The sequence below is a fragment of the Triturus cristatus genome, chromosome 3_2 (genome assembly GCF_964204655.1).
Source record: "Triturus cristatus chromosome 3_2, aTriCri1.1, whole genome shotgun sequence".
NCBI classification, from domain to species: Eukaryota; Metazoa; Chordata; class Amphibia; order Caudata; family Salamandridae; genus Triturus; species Triturus cristatus.
Window position 1 is genome coordinate 188,098,801 of NC_140584.1, and position 17,146 is coordinate 188,115,946.

Here is a 17,146-nt window from a genome sequence, read left to right on the forward strand (position 1 = left end):
TTTGTCTCCTTGTACCATCAGAGTAAACTCGTTCCTCTCCCCATAATTAATTACTTTACTTGGCGGAGTTCACACTATTCAGTGTCTTTTTGTTTTTTCACACATCAGCCCACGGTTGGGTGGACCTTAGCGAGTTCACACCACCGGGGCTGCGCACATCCCCCTCTGGTCCTGACGAATGCCCGATTAACACTCCATGAGGCAGAAACATGTTGACCGCCACGGAGTGAACCAGGTCTTTTATTTTTTTGACCCTCACTCCTTTTTACTCCTTTCCATTTAAGCAAAATTAATAAAGTTTCTTTTTGACTTGATTGGACATTTTAAATTCACTTTCCCCACACAACCAACCCAGCTCCGCAGTAACCTGGCGTCGCAGCACACTGGGATGACATTCGGTCGTCCCAGTGGAAGCCCAATGATGAAGCATGTCACCAACCAGGTTGGTGAGTGAGGGCTTTTTCATACCCACTGGGTATTGTTCCATAGTGGCCAAACTTGCTTCCTATGAACATAACGGTTCACAGGGAATCTGAGGCTCTTTGCTCGTTGGATCAATGTATTGCATTGACTAGAGTGCCCCCTGTTTCTTATTAGATTTTATTCAATTGACAAGAGAGCTGCTAAAAACAGCGCAGCAGGCAGAGATCTGCTGCAACAGACAGCGCATGCATAGGGTACATATAGAATGATATCATCGGCAGTATCCCTGTGGCTACTATCAATGCAATGATAGGAGACACCAACGGTGTATTCAGAACACTTATAATAATAACAATAAAAAAGAGAGAATGTGCTCTTGAGACCTTGTGGAGGCAATGGAGGGTTCTGCCTTAAAGAGGGGAGGGAATAAGATGAGCGGGAGCCCAAGACAAGCACCCATTAAGACACGAGGCAAATATAGTGAGTGTGTATATGGCATCCAGTGGGTAGAGGGGTAGAGGAACCTACCTATGACTAGCGCGAGGGGAGGTGATTGCGCAATGCCACCATGGGAGGGTAATCTCAAATGCTGGACAGTTTCAGGAAGAGACGTAGTTGTCACATGTACGTTGGGCCAGTGAATTGTGGGTTCTGGGTTAGCGCATGTTGTTCTTAGATTCAACATTAAGTAGAACGTTCTCCCAGCATTTGCTGCCGGTGAATGGAGTCCCGTGTCTCTGAAGTTCTCGAAGAGTGTGAGCCTCTGTGTGTGTCCATGTCAGGAGGTCATGCATCCACCGTTGGTGGTCCGGAGGTGGGGGGACTTCCAGGCCATGGCCACCTGACGCTTAAATAGGAAAAATGCAAGCTTAATGAACCTGTTTAAGTGTTTGTTTACCTTTCTTTGGGGCACATTCCCAGCAGGTAGGAGGAAGGTGTAAGAAGGAGTGTGTTGTCTGATCCGTCACCATCGCAACTGTCATGTGCCACAGTGGTTACAACACTGGGCAGTCCCATACCATATGATAAAATCTCGCTTCCTTCAGGCCACAGTGAGGACAGACAGGGGCAAGCACATTAAACATATGTTTAATGCAGTGAGGAGCTAAATAGGTTTGGTGTATGTAACTAAACTGTGTGAATCTAAACCTGGGGTTGCAAGACACGTCCTTGACTAACTGTAAATCCTGAGACCAGGCCCCATCAATCAAAGTTTGCTGCAGCACCGCATCCTATCTGGTGCGTGCTTTCACCGCATGCAACGCAGTGTAGAGGGTAGTAATGGCATGTCGTCAGAGGATAATAGTACATGGCGCAATGTGGAGGCGGGGGGTTCCAAATCCCTGCCACCCCAAGAGGCCCTCATTGCATGTTGTATGTTGCAATGGGATAGGAATTGACCGGTGGGTCCTCCTTATGTGTCCACAAAATCCTGGAATGACATGCAAACACCATCCATGTAGAAGTCTCCCACCTGCTCAATGCCCGCATCCTTTCAGAGGTCCCTATCTGTCCACTGGAGCATGTTGCATAGAGGCGACAGGTCTCAGACAGCAATCGCTTGCAAGTATGAGAGAAGGGGGCCCACTAAGTGTGCAATCTTCACCAGCAACTGCGGGCCACCGTCATCTGAGACATTTCCTGTAGGGAAAGGTGGTGAGGTTGGATAGTCATGTATGAGTCCCTACTCTATTGAGCACCAAGGGTAGGTCTGGGCAGGTATCAGTGCACAGCCAAGACATTGGCCACTGTAGTTGCACCACTGCATAATATAGCTCACACTTAGGGACCAGAGTCCGCCCTCTGAAAGTTGTCACTGGATTGTGGTTAGAGCTACATGACGATGGTCAGCACTCCATATCAATTCAAGGAGCAAGCCATTAAGCGCCCAGAAGAAGCTCTGCAGCAAAACAACTGGCAGGGCAGCAAAAAAGTAAACCAATTTCGGCAGCACCAATATCTTAGAAATGACCACTCGACCCAGCGGGGAGAGTCCAGTGAGCACCAGAAAGGAATTGATTCAGAGGACAGAGCCAACCGCATTATCAAGGTTGGTTTCTCGGAGGTCTCCCTTTGTGTGGCAGATCTGCAACCCCGGATGGTTAAAGGAGTAATATCACCATTGAAGGCCCATGTTCATGGTCTCAGTTCTGCATGGCAGCAGTCACTGTGCCAGCGGAAATAAACAGGACTTTGCCCAGTTCACTCACAAACCTGACCCTTCCCCAAATTCATCCAGCAGGTGCATTAGGTCAGATAGGGCAACCTCCACGTCACACAAATAAATCAGGACATCATCTGCATAGAGCGAGATGAAATGGTGGAACCCCAGTTCTGGAACACCCCAGAACTGTGCCATGCTTCGCAGGTGCCAAGCAAGGGGCTCCATTGCAAGTGCAAAGATTAGTGGCAACAGAGGACAACCCTAATGGGTCCCTCGTTGTATGCAAAATTTGTTCGATATCACCTGGCCAGTCTTCTCCCTTGCAGTTAGAGACGTGTGCAGAGTGCATACTCAGCCCATTAAACCCTGGTCTGAAGCCCATGGCAGTGTGGGTCGATAAAATGTTCCAGGGTGTCAAAGGCCTTTTCTATGTCCAATGGCATGGCCACTTGGGTGTAGGCAGTTGGGGGGGTGGCGTGCATGAGGCGCAATAGTCTCCTCACATTTACAAATGTGCTGTGAACTGGTATAAAACCAGACTGGTCATCATGCACAAGCATGTGAACGATGGGGAGCAAGCGGTTCATTAAAATTGTACCCAAAATTTGCAGTCTAGGTTCAGCAGCCAGAGGGGGCAGTACGATCTGACATTGAGCGGGTCACGGCCTGGTTGGGGCAGAACCAAGATCGGAGCTTCCCGGAGAGAATCTGGGAGCTTGCCATGATCCCTGGCTTCATTAAACATGACCAATAAATGTGGAGCAGTTTACTTAGGGAAGGTGGTGTAGTACTCTTTTGGCAGGCCATCCGTGTCTGGGGTCTTGACCGGATGAGCTGAGACATGAAAGCACGGTTCATCCAGCTGCAGGGGTTCATTGAGGTTAGCCCGTTGCCAGGGATTAAGCTAAACACCTGGTCCTAATATCCGAAGTTGGAGAGGCATGTGGCTCATGCAGCATGCAATAGTAATCACAGACGGCTGCATTAATGGCCATTTGGAAATTGACAAGTGCCCCATCGAGGTTATAAAGCACCAGAATTGGGATGTGTTGATGTTTCACGCGAGCATGCCAAGCCAGTAGTCTGCCAGAGTGATCACCCTGGACATGATAATGGGCCATAAACTTGCGGGGATCGTGATGACTCAGTGTAGTCTCTGCCTCGCTCCGCTGCACATGGAGCTATTTCAGCTGTGCTGCCGATGCTGTCTGGATGGCCACTTGTATTTCTGTTTGGCAGATATCGTGTTCAAGGGACGCAAGGTCTTCTGTTAAGCGGCGACGGATACCCCAGGCAGCCTCCATACAATGTCCGTGGATCACAATCTTATGTGCATCCCATTTTTGGGCACAATTCAAAGCAGATCCCCGGTTCTGCATAAAAAAAAATTGTAAGGCAGAGAGACTACCGGGTTGGAATTGGGCACATACAGGTCCTCTAAAGTAAGGGGGGTGCTATCCAGATGTCCCTCTAAGATGATATACCTCCCATCGGTGTCCAGCCATTGTGAACAGAGAGCGAAGGGGACCCGGGGGCTATCCATATAAAAACATCCCTTGCATATGCCGACATTGTGGTCCCGTAAGTCTGCCCTCTCCATTTAGAGCATACTTTGTGGAGCTCCAACACAGTGGGGTGGTTCTCTTGTAGCATTTCGACATGAGTATGACAAAATTTGAGGTATGCATAAATACAATCGTGCTTGGAAGGAGTGGCCATGCCCCATCCATTCCAGGTAAGTAAGTGATACTGGGGCGCTGAGTGGTCAGGTATTGATGTAGGCATTGATGTAAGTGTTGCAAGGGAGTGCAAGGCATGTAGGATGAAAATAGTCCCTTCCGTGTGTGGCTGTGTCCCATCCATTCATGCCCCCCCTCCCCAATGCAGATGTGTAAGTGACAAGGGATCAAGAGTACATCAAATTGTCAGGAATAGACTCGGAGAATAACTTAGAAAAATAAACAACATTCACGCAATATGGCAACAATCCCCCCTGTGCAGTGCACACAGAAGGGTCCGCCCATGTGTCCCTAAATTGAAAATAAGAATTAAGAAAAAATAAGGGAATGCAATCAATATTACACATAGGAACAATGATAGGACGTGGCATAGGAGCAAATCAACAGTGTCCAGTGGCCAGGCCCACGGTCGGAAGAAGCAGTTGGAGACCCCCATGGCAAGTCCAGTACAGTGTAGAGGACTGTTACCAGAGTTCCCTGCGGGGCGGGTGAATATGGATAGGATGCGGTCAACACCCTGTGTGTGATAGTCAAAGGAGATCATCAGCGGATCTCAGCACGATCTTAGGGGCCTTTGTGCTGGAGGTTAAGGAAGACTCATAAACATAGGCCTCGGAGCAAGAGTCCTCAGATGACCTGTTTCTCAGGACAGCAAAGGAATTAGCCTGATGGAGATGCGCTGCCACCTCCACTGCTCATGCCTGCTCCACTTACTTGTTCTCGATCCGGGCAGATGCATGACATCTTGTGCTGGCGGCGCCCTGGTTTAGGTGTTACCCAGCTGGAATATATGACGTTAAATTGCATGCCAACACAACGCATGCCATTAGAACACGGTTGTAACAATGCAAGTGCTGTTACTACGCGTTACCATTACAACGCACACTTTTACATCGCATATGCCTTTGCCATGCATGCCATTACAACTCAAAGGCATGCATGGTAAAGGCATATACTTGGTAAAAGTGGTTAAGGTAAGTAATGCGTCCATTACTTCATGATAATGGCATTACTACTTGTCCTACTCCCTCACCTTCCTTCATAACAAGTGAGGCCCTCTGCCTCCCCCCAGGCCCACCCCAGCCTATAAAAACACCGCCTTCCCCCACCACCTCCTGTACATAAACAAGCCGAGCATAGAACTCAGTTGGACCACACCGGGAGGGTGGGAGGGGCCTAGAATGAAGGCAAGGGTGTAGGGCAAGGAGTAATGCCATTATCAGTCATGGAAGCATTACCTTACATCTCTGCCTTGCCTTCTTTCATAACAAGTGAGGACATAGCAAGCCAAAACAGAGATGAACAACTGAGTGAAGAAGAACACCAATTTAATAAAGTGCCCCATCACAACCAAAACACCCTCTACGCCTTCATAGAGGACAAGACCCTGTGGTCCAGAACATTTTCCAAATGCTTCAGAGCAGCAATCCGATAGTGGCGGACAAAATTGGAAGGGGAAGACCAGGTCGCAGCTCTACAGATCTCCACCATGGAGGTACCCTGCAATTCAGCAACCGCAGCAGCCATACTGCATATAGAACGTCCCTGCACCCCCACAGGAGCATTCACACCCTTCACCCCGTAAGCAAAAAGGACTGTGGACCGAATCCAATGACTTAGAGTAGCCTTGGATGGCTTCTTAACCTTTTCAGCAGGACCAAAGTTCATAAATAAAGCGGCCCCTTTCCGGAAGGACTCCACCACCTGTAAATACCACAACAAAGTCTGCCGCACATCCAAACAGTGTAAACGACAGTCCTCATCTGAGGAGGGATCAGGACAAAACTCAGGCAAAATCACCTCCTGAATGAGATGAAAAGCCGAATTCACCTTAGGAACAAAGGACAGCACAGGAATCAGCACCACCCGGTCCGAAAAGATCTTACAGGACAACGTCCCCAAATCATCCAACCATCTAGCCAAAGTGCTGGCGACCAAAAAAGAAGCCTTAAAAGTTAAGAGCTTCAGCTCCAGTCCTTTGAGGGGCTCAAAGGGAGGACCCAAAAGGACATCCAAAACAAGCTGTGAATTACAACATGGAAAAGAACGAACAGGTCGAGGAAAAAGGTTCAGAACCTCCTGAAAAAACCTAGGCATCAGGCCCCCGTCATGCTGCAAATGACGCCAGGCTCCTCTATAAGCCTGAATGGCCGCTCATTGTACCCACAGTGAAGCCACTGACAAACCCAGCTGAGCACCGTCCTGCAGGAACTGCATCACCAAAAAGAGGTCAGCCACTGTAGGACCAACATCCTTATTACACATCAGGCCGAAAAAGCCCTCCAATGCCTAGCATAAGAGAAAAGTGTCGAGGACCTATGAGAAGCTTGCAAAGTAGCAGCCAAATGGTACGGGACCCCCAAACCAGCTAAGACCCGCCGTCAAGTGCAACGTCCTTAAAGTAACCAGGGGAAAAGGCAGAAATATCAACAGTGACGGGACCACAGGAAGGACCCACTACAGTTTGCAATTCAACAGGCCGAGGAGAGGAAACCCATTCGCACGAGGCCACCGGGGCACATTCAACACCACCTGCACCTGCTCCTTCTGTACCTGTATTAGAAAAGCCTGGACCAGTGGAAGGGAAAGCATAAAGAAGACCCCGAGGCCAAGGACAAGTCAAGCCGCCAATGCCCGATGCCATAGGACACTGACCCAGAGAACAAAACCGCTCCACTTTGGCATTTCCAAACAGGTCCACCACCAGGAGACCCACCAACTGGCTGAACATACTGGGAAGTAGGGAGAAATCCTTGGACAATGTGATGTCCCTGCTCAGACAATCGGCCCAAACATTCTCCACCCCGAATGTACATGGCAGACAGACCCAGAACCCTGACCTGAACTCACCGGAAAATGTTTCTGGCTTCCAAGTTCAAAGACCTGGACCTGGTCCCCTCCTGTCTGTTGACATAGGACTTCACTACCAGATTGTCCGTCTGGATCACCACCATCTGACCCCAGAGAGAGTCTTGAAAATGGAGCAGAGTTAGCCAAATTGCCCACAACTCCCTCCAGTTCGATGACATTCGAGAGACCCGCCGTGACCAGCACCCCTGAACCTGCTCCAACCCCAGCCAAGCACCCTAACTGGACAGGTTGGCATCCGAAGCTATAATGAGCGGAGCCGGGGGCGACAGCGAGAAAACGGTCAGAAGATGACGACTGCAAAGCCACCCAGAGAGACCCTCCCGGATCTGGTCCGTCATCTGCAGAGGATACAACAGACTCTGGACCCTTGGAGACCACCCCGCCAGCATCCAGTTGGCGAGGCGAAGAAGGTGAAACCATGCCCAGGGCACAAGAAACACCGCAGAAGCCAAATGTCCCTGTATTCTCAACCACTCCACTGCTGGAGGAGGATCCTGGGACATCAAGGTCAGAGCAAAACCAAAGGGGATGATGGACGGAGTGTTAACATTGCAAGCACTCACCCTCAGTCTTTTTTTTTTTTTTTTAAGAATCTTTATTCAGTGATTAAAAAACACCATAAAAGCACATATATATACATGGGTAAAAAGTCATTAAACATTAATCGAGATCCTTGTACAGAGTTAGTGCAAATAGAGATACCGACATACAGGGTCATAAAAATAGAAAATCCAAAGTCTTTCATTCCTCTCCCCTAGTCATCTTTAATCGGACCGCAACCTTAATAAAATTCATAATACAGCACAATGTTAGTGGATCAGAGGCTTTTTGCAAAAAGACTAATGCGTCCCTGGCACGTTCCTGTTGGGCTTTTTTTAAAATAATTACAAGAAATCTGCGCCTGGGCATAGAGAAATAGGGACAGAGCAAAACAAAATGGAGGGAATCCTGCGGAGACCTGTTGTCGCAGCCGCAGGGTCCCTTCTGCTCAATTGACGTGGTGAAACCTGCTGGTGAGGCCAACATAAAAGGAAGTAAATTCAGTCTAAAACGGCACATAAGAAATCTATCCTGTGCATTATGCACAAGATACAGATAAGGCTCCATACCCTCCACACTCTTTACCAAATTATGAGCCCTCACCGTCTTTTTAACACCTTCAGCCTCAGCTCTACATTGGGTTTTCCGCTCTAGGAAAATTTCCCCTACTTGTTTCTTGTGCTGGGCTGAAATTGTTGTGGGGTTCGTGAAGAGGTTTCCAAAGCCTAAATCTTCAAGGGTGTTTCTTACATATTTAAGCCAGGGGATGCGCATACAATGGGTCCTATCTAAGCAGTCCAATAAAATTTCTCTGCTTAGATGCGCATCTGGATTAACCCATATTTTTAGCCAGGCCATAATTGGCCTAAGTTTTAACAGGTCATCCAAGTATGGTCTCCCTAGCTCCCTATGAGCTATGATTCCAGCGGTACTTGGTGGTGCCCTCAGGATAGATTTCAGATATTTGTTTTCTTCCTGTTGGATTCTAGTGGTGTTCACAAAGCCCCATACTTCTGCCCCATAGATTACTTTGGAGCATGATACGGAGCCATACAAGTTCATCACCTGTTCCGGGCTCCATCTACCTAGCCTCCTTCCATATCTAGCTATAGCCCCATTAGAGGCAATCATTTTGCTACAACGTTCCGCCACTAGAGAGTTAAACTGCAAAACACCATCAAAGGTTACTCCAAGATAAGAGAACGTTTTGACCTCCTCTAAAGTATGGGTGCCTATTGTATAAGTAAATTTAGAGGAAGGTTTTTTGCCGGCCAGGAGTACATATGATTTGCCCAGGTTGACAGATAGATCCAGTGTACTCATGAACCTAACAAACCCGTCTATCAGGATTTGTAAGCTTCGGGGTGTGCGTGCAAGCAGAACCGCATCATCTGCGTGTAGCAGAACAGGAATATGCCGCGCCCCGACCCTTGGGGAATCTGCCTTTAACCCCAAAAGGAACTGCTCCAGGTTATTGATATAAAGGGAGAACAAAAAAGGGGCAAGAATGCAACCTTGTCTGACTCCACTCTTACAGGGAAAAGAGTCAGACAATCTTCCCTCCCTATTAAATCGAACCTTGGCCGTGGTGTCGCTGTGTAATTCCCTTAATATGGTAATTAAACCACTCTCAATCCCCATGCTTGACATCATATCCCACAGCTTTCCTCTATTGACGTGATCGAATGCTGCTGCCAGATCCATGAATCCCATATAAATGGGTTCATCACTGTCCAGAGTATATTTGGCAGTCAGCATGTAAAGGTTCAGGCATTGGTCACTGGTGGACCTCCCTGTCCTAAACCCGTATTGAGTGTCCGAGAAGGTGTTATTCTCTTCGGTCCACTCAGACAGTCTGTTGAGGATTGCCCTACCCAAAAGTTTAGCCGATACGTCAATCAGGGAAATGGGCCGGTAGCACTTGGGGTCATCCCTATTGCCCTTTTTGAAGATTGGCACGATGATCGCTTTAGACCAGGATGGCGGCAGGCCACAAGTGGTCGCAGTATTTATGACCCTGGTCATCAGCGGGGCCCATAGTTCTATATTACTAAGAAACAGGTCAGGGGGAATTCCATCCGGCCCCGGGGCTTTATTTTTAGTCAGACCCTCCATCCCTGCAGTAATCTCCTTAAGAGTGAATACTACCGAGGGAACCTGACTTGTGGTTACGGGTGACTCTTCATGGATACCGGGCTCATGGTTATATAGACCCCTAAAGTGTGTGACCCACTGCTCCGGGAGGATGTTAACCCCTATCTCTGGGGAATCATTTTCTTGAAAGGTCGGTTTATTAATGATTCTCCAAAATCCCGCTAGATCCCTTCTTTCGCCTGCCTCTCTTAAGTCTGCCCAAGCTTCTGCCTGCAGGGCAAGTTTCCTCCTTTTGGTCTCTTTTTTATATTTTTCTCTGCATACCTTGATTTTTTGAGGGTCCCTTGGTTTTAGCTTAAGGGAGCACTCCCTCAATGCCTTAGAACAGTCTTTATCAAACCACCGGGGATTTACCAGATTACGTGTGGGCGCACTGGTCCTAAGTAGGCCATCGACCAGGTTAGCGATCTGGTCAAATGCTTCCAGTACCCTTGGTCCCTGGACTTCTAGGTCTAGACAGTCGTTAATGGCCAGTAGGCCCTTGTCACCCAAAATTTTATAAAACTTTACCCCATCTATTTTGGACCATTTCAGTCTCCTACCTTGATCTGTGACCCTCTCCTCAATTGAGCGGTGGACTCTAGTTCCAGCACCCACCCTATACGAGAGCATCAAAACAAGGGGATTGTGGTCACTGAAACTGCTCCAATCTATCCCTACACTGATTATTTTGTTTATCAGGGATCTCGAGGCCAGAATATAATCTATAATAGATGAGCAACCCCTGCCCTTGAAAGTTGGTAGAAGTGTACCATCCGACTGTGGGTCTATCATATTAATGGTATGCTCTAAGTCGTACTTAAGCCGAAGCAACCTAAGAGCCAACCCAGTAGGCGTATGAGAAAAATGCGGCCCCTTCTCCATTGGGCATTGTGACCAGTCTGTGTTTACCTTGACCAGTGCCGGACAGAGGTGGCAATTAAAGTCTCCCACCAAAAGCAGCCCGTGCGGCGGCCCCTTATTTTGGAATGTTGTTTCTTGTCCCAGCCTATGGTCTAGTTCAGCTAGTAGCGGGATATGGTTGTTTACTATCTCAGTGTTATAGATGTTAAAAACAGAAAATCTTAACCCCTTTCCAAGGAACCGAACTACCTGAATCCCATGTGAGTTCCAATCTGGGGAGGACCAGGAGCCTGGGAGGTCTAAATCTACGTAGATGGACAAACCGCCCATTGCTCTCCCTGATCTGGATTTTCGGGCGGGGACAAAAAAACACTTGTACCCCTGTAGATGGTAATTATTCACCAAGGCCCATGTCTCCTGTACACATATGACTTGAAATTTTCTAATAAAATCAACCCATTACTTGTTATTAAATTTGCCCGCTATGCCTGCTACATTCCAGGAGATGAATCTCACTCCCTCTCCCCTCCGTCTTGAACCCCCCTGGGGCATTGATGGTATCTCCTGTATTGACCCTTGCGTAGCCAGCCCATGTCCCCCTCCTATACATTCTATGGCTGTAGCGTTAGGTTCAGCAAACATGGAATTCCCCACACCACTCGGTAGAGTTTGCTGAGCCTGAGAGTTTTGCTCCTCCACCACCTCTACCAAAACGCCCTTATCCATGTAACCCTGGAGGACATTATCTGTTTGTCAATCCACCCCCTCTAGACCGTTCAGGCAATTAAACCGGTTATAGGTGTACAAGGGTGGTTCTGGTCGGCCAAATAGTGGCCTAGGGTTGAATGCCCAGTGTCTCCCCCTCCTGCCAACCCTCTCCCAGTTGTCATGAATTTGGGGCGGCTGCAATGGGACTGGAATAATGGGGAAAAAGAAAGATACACGAAGGGTTTGGATAGTGGATTCTCTGGATCTATTCTTCCCTTGGCATATGTAGGACACGGTTCCTGTGTCCCTAAAACTCACCAATATGCAGTCCCCTATAATAGATTTGTATGTTCTCCCCACCCATGGCACCCTTCTTACCATTATGATTTCGTTATTAAGGTGTGTCGGGAGGGGTCTGTTTATGTTTAACCACTTAATAACCCTACTTTTCAGGGCACAAAAATCCTCAGTTTCACCTTCTTCGAGTGGGGGGACACCCGCCATGACTACAGTGAAATCATTAGTCTCTGGGGGTAGGTTAGGTCTGCGTGGTCTCAAGGGAAGCTTCATTAGGGGAGTCGGTGTGGTACTATCTACCGGCTGTGCTGGATGAACAGGGCCTGAAGGAGGAGTAGGCATGTTAGAGTTAAGGGGCTTAGTTGGCGCAGGCTTGGGCCTTAGGGGTTTTAGCGGGGCCGCCGCATTTGCGGCTTGTGGAGGGACTAAGTTTGCTGCACTATTTACAGGCTGTTGAGGGGCTATTGTGGCGGGGGTAGATTCTAGATGCCTTCCCTGATGACCAGCCGGGATTTTCAGACTACCTAGTGTGGCCTCCAGAATAGTTAGTCTGATCTCAATCTTTTTTATACTCTCGCTAATCGGTAGTAATAGAGACCTTAGCAAGAATTCCAGATTTCCAAGCGGGACAACAGAGAGGGGGACATTAGCGGTACTAGTTCCTATGTCTTTTATCAGGGCGGGAGCTAAATCCTCCCGGGCAATAGATTTGGGGTGTGATTCAGCCGGTAATTTCGCTGCTAATACGGGGGGTTTTGAAGATTTCCCAAAGTCCGAGTGAGAGATCTTGGGTTTACTCCTTCCCTGGGCTCCCTTCGATTTCCTCCTACGTTTATTAGGAGGGGGCCGCGGTGCTCCTTGTGTGGTGACTGGCTTGGGTTTAGCTTTCCTAGCCTTAGAGGCTGGGGAGGGTTGGGAGACTAAATCAATGGTCACCCTTGTAGGGCTTGGACTGGTAGCTGGGACTATACTCATGGCTGCAACTGGTGGAGTGTTTATACAATCCCTCAGCAGGAGTGGGACCTCATCTATTAGGGACAACTCCTCCCTGGGCGTAGTGGGTTGTTCTCCAAGGGGGATGTTTTTCAAGTTATCTATTGAGCGTCTCCGTTCTGCCCTTAACCGGGACAGGTTGCACTCTTTGTCCCCCTCCCCCGCCGCCCGGGAGAAATAATTCTCTAGGGTCCTATTTTTAACTCCTCCCGGCTTCAATGGGGTACTCTCCCTTGCCGGAGACGGCATAATGTGAGTGATGGATTATAATCGGCAAGGGGCTGTGACAGTAAATAGGACCAGGGGTCAAATGGATGACCCAAGAGAGTAGGCCCAGCCCGGCCTACTCCGGCCTCTGACGGCCACAGACGGTCCCGCCCTTGTCCCGGGCTTCTCCCGGGACTCTCCCGCGTGCGCTCCTGCGCAGCGGGAATAACAGATTGAAAAAATAGAGACTCTCGTTAGTGGGGGCGGGGCAGGCAGGGAGAGCGGCCCAGATGATTGTAATTAGGGCTGGCGGGGACTCCTGGGAGAGGTAGTCCCGGTCCCGCAGCTCGCAGCCCTGCCCACGCGCACTCACACCCACTGCAGGCTCCGCTTTGGCAAGGAAACAACTCCAGGGGTCCAAAGGTCCAGGACAGCACACCCCTCGAAGCGGGACCCGCGAAGCGGGTTCCGCGAGGCGCTGCAAGGAAAAGCAGCAGTCAGGGCAGCAGTTCTCCACACACACCAACAGGTCAGCCAGGCGTCCCAAAGTATAACGGAGTCCCAAAGGTTTTAAATTCGTTGGTGGGGGCGGGGCAGGCAGGGAGAGCGGCCCAGATGATTGTAATTAGGGCTGGCGGGGACTCCTGGGAGAGGTAGTCCCGGTCCCGCAGCCCTGCCCACGCGCACTCACACCCACTGCAGGCTCCGCTTTGGCAAGGAAACAACTCCAGGGGTCCAAAGGTCCAGGACAGCACACCCCTCAAAGCGGGACCCGCGAAGCGGGTTCCGCGAGGCGCTGCAAGGAAAAGCAGCAGTCAGGGCAGCAGTTCTCCACACACACCAACAGGTCAGCCAGGCGTCCCAAAGTATAACGGAGTCCCAAAGGTATTACATTCGTTGGTGGGGGCGGGGCAGGTAGGGAGAGCAGCCCAGATGATTGTAATTAGGGCTGGCGGGGACTCCTGGGAGAGGTAGTCCCGGTCCCGCAGCTCGCAGCCCTGCCCACGCGCACTCACACCCACTGCAGGCTCCGCTTTGGCAAGGAAACAACTCCAGGGGTCCAAAGGTCCAGGACAGCACACCCCTCGAAGCGGGACCCGCGAAGCGGGACCCGCGAAGCGGGTTCCGCGAGGCGCTGCAAGGAAAAGCAGCAGTCAGGGCAGCAGTTCTCCACACACACCAACAGGTCAGCCAGGCGTCCCAAAGTATAACGGAGTCCCAAAGGTTTTAAATTCGTTGGTGGGGGCGTGGCAGGCAGGGAGAGCGGCCCAGATGATTGTAATTAGGGCTGGCGGGGACTCCTGGGAGAGGTAGTCCCGGTCCCGCAGCTCGCAGCCCTGCCCACGCGCACTCACACCCACTGCAGGCTTCGCTTTGGCAAGGAAACAACTCCAGGGGTCCAAAGGTCCAGGACAGCACACCCCTCGAAGCGGGACCCGCGAAGCGGGTTCCGCGAGGCGCTGCAAGGAAAAGCAGCAGTCAGGGCAGCAGTTCTCCACACACACCAACAGGTCAGCCAGGCGTCCCCTCAGTCAACTGATCTAGGTTTAATCCATCATCATTCTTAGCTTACTCTGCCACCCCAGTTATGCAAATCAGTCCGACCCTGTGCCTCATGGGAACAGTCCAGCCCGAACTTCCAAGCCATGTCTTCCCCGGACCAGAAACATGGATCTTGGGACCGGTTTCTGACTAATCAGCCGTCATCAGCCAGGCTAGCTTGAATCCAGTGGCAAAGTGAGCAAGGGACCCACGTCTGGGCATACCCTGCCAACTTAGGACGAACAAAGCAAAACCAAAGGGGATGATGGACGGAGTGTTGAACATTGCAAGCACTCACCCCCGGTTGAATCCATCATCATTCCTTAGCTCACCACGCCACCTCAGTTCAGACATGGCATATGCAAATCAGTCTGACCTTGTGCCTCATGGGAACAGTCCAGCCCGAACTGCCAAGCCATGTCTTCCCTGGACCGGAAACAAGCATCCTGGGACTGGTTTCCGGCTTATTGACATAAAAGTAGGCGTTCCCTCTACAGACATTCCCCTCTCCGGAAGCCGCTTATCCGCTGTGCCGCCGTAGAGACCTGTGCCTCGAGCCTGTTTTATCGTCCCTCAGTCGAGCGTAACTGGGTAAGTTCCTCCCTCCTGATTATGACCTTCTTTGCTACACCCGCCCGCTGATAGGGACCTTAATATGATATTTTCACCATTCTAGGTGCATCTCCACCCTTCACCCATCCATCCGAATCCCGAACCGGTCCATCGGACCGAGGGACGTTTGACACGCCCACTCTGTTCCCCTGAAAGGGAAAACTTTCTCTCTCTACCCTTGGACGATCTATCCTGGAAGTACGGGTAGGTGATACCAGGCTTTTCTTTTTCATCAGCTCTGTGTGTCACTTGTATAGATACCTGTATAGGAGTTCTCTCCTTAACTGTTGCCCCTATAACTTCTTAGATTTTATATCGCTCGAGGCCCCCGTCTGCTATCTGATACTCGCTATCCTTTCGAAGAATCACTGTTTACTGCTGGTCGCGGTCCAAAACCCTTGACTGCCAGTGCTTGGCTGAGTCCTCGACACGGAGAACCACTGACCATTAGGTATGGGTTGGTCCTCCCCCCCCCTTAAAGGGCATTGATATCTACTTCCCTCTCCCTTTTTCCTACTCCTATTCGTGCTGCTTCGAGGGGATATAAGGTTGCTATCTCTGTCTAGAAATGCGGCATGTGTGGATTGGTACTTATACCCTCTTACCACTTGGTATTGGCTAACTTTCTCATTTGGAGCACACTTATGTTTCTTCTCTTTTTCGTTATTCACTGGTCATTTTGATTTTCACAGACCTGAAGGGATATAAGATTACATCCTCCCCTGGTCCAGATTTCCTTCATTTTTATGTTTTGCTGTATGAGCACGCATCTATTCTCTGCCAATTCAGAGAGCTATTCTCTATATTTCCATCTATTCAATATATGTTGAGTCATTTGTACTTATTGTTCTAATTTTTTCATTTTCAAAACTTTTATTTCCAAATTAATGTTTATTTTTTATGTTGCACTATATTCCAATGTTCTTATTTAATTCTCCTAAACTTATTTGTTATTGCTTCAACCTTTGGCAAACCGCTTCAATGATTCTTGATTTATTATATTTATCCTGTTGAGTCTTACCCTCGACCCTCAATTAGATTTGTTGATTGTATCACTTAACCATTGCTAGAGCCTTCATCATATTGTTAACTGTAGCTATAATCTAGTGTTTAGATACTATGTTATTGTGAGTTGCTTTCCCTCTTTACTGTCCATTATTTATATTTTGCTTGATTACAGGTGTGCCTGTCCCACCATCTCTGCACTCCTCCGCCCTGATGAAGGTGCAGCCCCGGTTGGGGCTTGTTCACCGAAACGAGCGTTGGCATTTTGTTACCGCATTCACGGCTACTGTAAACATGCTCATTGTTGCCTTTTAGCCGCATGGACTGTTCTGAGTCCATTCCCTCAAATTTCAGTTGTTAAATGACTATTTCAACTTGTCACATGTTTTTAAGAATATGCATTAATGCTATGTGTTGTTTGATGTTGTTGTCGTATATGTGAAAGTATAAGTGCATGTTTGTCTGAAGGAGTGCATGTGGGACTGTTAGCAACTCGTTACTTAGAAATTGTATTATTTTGACATCATTGTTCTTTACTTTTTCCCATTTACCCTGTTTAACTTTTCATATTTTATCAAATAAAAAAAAATAAAAAATGATTTTCTCATTTATAAAAATAACAATGAAGTAATAAAATAAAAAAGATTCTCTTTTCCAAAATATTTGTTTAGACTTTGTCTGTTGGTCTCTATTCTATTCCATTTTGTTCTGGTTTGCCTTTTGGTTGTTGTTTCTTATTATCGGGACCCGGTTTTAGGGCCTTATCTTGATCATTTCGTGGCAGGTACTCTCTCTTTCTCTTGTACAGCCCGAACTTCCAAGCCATGTCTTCCCCGGACCAGAAACATGGATCTTGGGACCGGTTTCTGACTAATCAGCCGTCATCAGCCAGGCCAGCTTGAATCCAGTGGCAAAGTGAGCAAGGGACCCACGTCTGGGCATACCCTGCCAACTTAGGACGAACAAAGCAAAACCAAAGGGGATGATGGACGGAGTGTTGAACATTGCAAGCACTCACCCCCGGTTGAATCCATCATCATTCCTTAGC

At 48.9% G+C, this 17,146-nt stretch overlaps 1 long non-coding RNA gene across 2 annotated transcripts in view; it reads left to right on the forward strand.

Annotated features, from left to right (window-relative positions):
- LOC146856984 (uncharacterized) overlaps positions 1–16,644 on the forward strand; it is a 266,518-nt gene extending 249,874 nt beyond the window's left edge. For both annotated transcript variants that reach the window (XR_014979519.1, XR_014979517.1), the window contains one exon: positions 16,274–16,644. This is a non-coding gene — a long non-coding RNA (uncharacterized LOC146856984). The remainder of the gene's footprint in view (positions 1–16,273) is intronic.
- The last annotated feature ends 502 nt before the right edge of the window (positions 16,645–17,146 follow it).